We start from the raw sequence: 4,492 nt of genomic DNA, 5'->3' as shown, positions 1-4,492 counted from the left end.
CAATGGATACGGAGATCGAATTATTTGCCAGAAATTTAACTGCCTGTGATGTGATTCGAAATACACCATATTTGTCAGGGTGCGTGAGAATCTTGTTCGCCGATGTCGTGTATGCATTGAAGTTTATGGCTGTCAGATTCAGCACATTTTGTAAGGCACATTACAAATGATACGTTCATAGTGGAGCATTCTTAACATTCTGTTATATTTTTGCACTCTCTTACTGGAACATCCAATATAAGGAGTTGCTACCCACTACACTGGGGAATTGAGCTTTATCAGTTCATCGTAATAACTTGTGTTGCTTAAAAGTCAACAATTTGTGAGAGATTAGTGGAACAATAAAGTATTTCATTAAACCTTAATCAACAGTAAGGAAATAAAACACCTACAACCATCCTTATGAGTCATTTATTGTAAGGCTAGCAGTTTTGGTGCTTCAGTGCACCATCTTCAGGTCTTAGCTGATACTACGGGGTTAACACCATTCCTCTACCATTCGTTAACCCCTTCAGCGCCAGCTAAGGCCTGAAGATGGTGTACTGAAGGATAGAAACTGGTAGCCTTACAATAAATGACATCATAAGGATGGCTGTATATGTTTCATTTTCTTACATAAATGAACGGTCCAAGTCCCCCTTACCTCCAGTCACAAGGATGGACATACAAAAACTTAATCAACAGGGTAGGGTACATGATTTTGTACCTGCAGCTACGTTTAACCTAGTAGACATTAGAATTCTAAATAGTTGTCAGTAACTATTCTACTGTTTTTATTAAATGCAAAGCGACTGGACCTTAGGAAGAAGAAGTTTGCACCTAGAGCTACGGAGAGTGTGCCAGAGATTTACAAGGCTAAGAAGCTAGCAGCTGGGGGCTCGTTCGGGATTTAGTTTGTAATGCAGACTGATCCAAAGGCTAGGTTGACGAGGAAGCAAGGAGAAGTTAGCCATTTTACAAAATCGTTTGGTTATGCATCTAGGAGTGTCAGTCGCCACAGCAGCTAAACACCATGGTCTTCGCTAGCACACTGTAGAAACCACATGCAGTAGTCTTGGCCAGCACCCCGTAGGAGCCACATACTGCTTTCGTCACCAGCACACTGTAGCAGCCATTGTGAGGTAACGGGCGAGTTGTAGCGCCCTGAAAGTGTTCTAAGTTTGGAGTTGATGTGGCCACGCATCAGGCCGTGGCCGCGTGGTACCGAGCATCGGCCGGAGCAAGAGGGGCAGCCCCAGCGCGTCGTCCAGGCCGACCGCTTGGTTGGGAATTCCATGTTGACTCTGTGACGAGGACAGTGCTTTGTGTCGATGAAGGACACTTGTATGCCATTGTGAGGTAACGGGCGAGTTGTAGCGCCCTGAAAGTGTTCTAAGTTTGGAGTTGATGTGGCCACGCATCAGGCCGTGGCCGCGTGGTACCGAGCATCGGCCGGAGCAAGAGGGGCAGCCCCAGCGCGTCGTCCAGGCCGACCGCTTGGTTGGGAATTCCATGTTGACTCTGTGACGAGGACAGTGCTTTGTGTCGATGAAGGACACTTGTATGCCATTGTGAGGTAACGGGCGAGTTGTAGCGCCCTGAAAGTGTTCTAAGTTTGGAGTTGATGTGGCCACGCATCAGGCCGTGGCCGCGTGGTACCGAGCATCGGCCGGAGCAAGAGGGGCAGCCCCAGCGCGTGGTCCAGGCCGACCGCTTGGTTGGGAATTCCATGTTGACTCTGTGACGAGGACAGTGCTTTGTGTCGATGAAGGACACTTGTATGCCATTGTGAGGTAACGGGCGAGTTGTAGCGCCCTGAAAGTGTTCTAAGTTTGGAGTTGATGTGGCTACACATCAGGCCGTGGCCGCGTGGTACCGAGCATCGGCCGGAGCAAGAGGGGCAGCCCCAGCGCGTCGTCCAGGCCGACCGCTTGGTTGGGAATTCCATGTTGACTCTGTGACGAGGACAGTGCTTTGTGTCGATGAAGGACACTTGTATGCCATTGTGAGGTAACGGGCGAGTTGTAGCGCCCTGAAAGTGTTCTAAGTTTGGAGTTGATGTGGCCACGCATCAGGCCGTGGCCGCGTGGTACCGAGCATCGGCCGGAGCAAGAGGGGCAGCCCCAGCGCGTGGTCCAGGCCGACCGCTTGGTTGGGAATTCCATGTTGACTCTGTGACGAGGACAGTGCTTTGTGTCGATGAAGGACACTTGTATGCCATTGTGAGGTAACGGGCGAGTTGTAGCGCCCTGAAAGTGTTCTAAGTTTGGAGTTGATGTGGCCACGCATCAGGCCGTGGCCGCGTGGTACCGAGCATCGGCCGGAGCAAGAGGGGCAGCCCCAGCGCGTCGTCCAGGCCGACCGCTTGGTTGGGAATTCCATGTTGACTCTGTGACGAGGACAGTGCTTTGTGTCGATGAAGGACACTTGTATGCCATTGTGAGGTAACGGGCGAGTTGTAGCGCCCTGAAAGTGTTCTAAGTTTGGAGTTGATGTGGCCACGCATCAGGCCGTGGCCGCGTGGTACCGAGCATCGGCCGGAGCTAGAGGGGCAGCCCCAGCGCGTGGTCCAGGCCGACCGCTTGGTTGGGAATTCCATGTTGACTCTGTGACGAGGACAGTGCTTTGTGTCGATGAAGGACACTTGTATGCCATTGTGAGGTAACGGGCGAGTTGTAGCGCCCTGAAAGTGTTCTAAGTTTGGAGTTGATGTGGCCACGCATCAGGCCGTGGCCGCGTGGTACCGAGCATCGGCCGGAGCAAGAGGGGCAGCCCCAGCGCGTGGTCCAGGCCGACCGCTTGGTTGGGAATTCCATGTTGACTCTGTGACGAGGACAGTGCTTTGTGTCGATGAAGGACACTTGTATGCCATTGTGAGGTAACGGGCGAGTTGTAGCGCCCTGAAAGTGTTCTAAGTTTGGAGTTGATGTGGCCACGCATCAGGCCGTGGCCGCGTGGTACCGAGCATCGGCCGGAGCAAGAGGGGCAGCCCCAGCGCGTGGTCCAGGCCGACCGCTTGGTTGGGAATTCCATGTTGACTCTGTGACGAGGACAGTGCTTTGTGTCGATGAAGGACACTTGTATGCCATTGTGAGGTAACGGGCGAGTTGTAGCGCCCTGAAAGTGTTCTAAGTTTGGAGTTGATGTGGCCACGCATCAGGCCGTGGCCGCGTGGTACCGAGCATCGGCCGGAGCAAGAGGGGCAGCCCCAGCGCGTCGTCCAGGCCGACCGCTTGGTTGGGAATTCCATGTTGACTCTGTGACGAGGACAGTGCTTTGTGTCGATGAAGGACACTTGTATGCCATTGTGAGGTAACGGGCGAGTTGTAGCGCCCTGAAAGTGTTCTAAGTTTGGAGTTGATGTGGCCACGCATCAGGCCGTGGCCGCGTGGTACCGAGCATCGGCCGGAGCAAGAGGGGCAGCCCCAGCGCGTGGTCCAGGCCGACCGCTTGGTTGGGAATTCCATGTTGACTCTGTGACGAGGACAGTGCTTTGTGTCGATGAAGGACACTTGTATGCCATTGTGAGGTAACGGGCGAGTTGTAGCGCCCTGAAAGTGTTCTAAGTTTGGAGTTGATGTGGCCACGCATCAGGCCGTGGCCGCGTGGTACCGAGCATCGGCCGGAGCAAGAGGGGCAGCCCCAGCGCGTCGTCCAGGCCGACCGCTTGGTTGGGAATTCCATGTTGACTCTGTGACGAGGACAGTGCTTTGTGTCGATGAAGGACACTTGTATGCCATTGTGAGGTAACGGGCGAGTTGTAGCGCCCTGAAAGTGTTCTAAGTTTGGATTTGATGTGGCCACGCATCAGGCCGTGGCCGCGTGGTACCGAGCATCGGCCGGAGCAAGAGGGGCAGCCCCAGCGCGTCGTCCAGGCCGACCGCTTGGTTGGGAATTCCATGTTGACTCTGTGACGAGGACAGTGCTTTGTGTCGATGAAGGACACTTGTATGCCATTGTGAGGTAACGGGCGAGTTGTAGCGCCCTGAAAGTGTTCTAAGTTTGGAGTTGATGTGGCCACGCATCAGGCCGTGGCCGCGTGGTACCGAGCATCGGCCGGAGCAAGAGGGGCAGCCCCAGCGCGTGGTCCAGGCCGACCGCTTGGTTGGGAATTCCATGTTGACTCTGTGACGAGGACAGAGCTTTGTGTCGATGAAGGACACTTGTATGCCATTGTGAGGTAACGGGCGAGTTGTAGCGCCCTGAAAGTGTTCTAAGTTTGGAGTTGATGTGGCCACGCATCAGGCCGTGGCCGCGTGGTACCGAGCATCGGCCGGAGCAAGAGGGGCAGCCCCAGCGCGTCGTCCAGGCCGACCGCTTGGTTGGGAATTCCATGTTGACTCTGTGACGAGGACAGTGCTTTGTGTCGATGAAGGACACTTGTATGCCATTGTGAGGTAACGGGCGAGTTGTAGCGCCCTGAAAGTGTTCTAAGTTTGGAGTTGATGTGGCCACGCATCAGGCCGTGGCCGCGTGGTACCGAGCATCGGCCGGAGCAAGAGGGGCAGCCCCA

This window comes from Schistocerca americana, chromosome 3 (assembly GCF_021461395.2).
Source record: "Schistocerca americana isolate TAMUIC-IGC-003095 chromosome 3, iqSchAmer2.1, whole genome shotgun sequence".
Lineage (NCBI taxonomy): Eukaryota > Metazoa > Arthropoda > Insecta > Orthoptera > Acrididae > Schistocerca > Schistocerca americana.
This window is presented reverse-complemented; position numbering follows the sequence as displayed.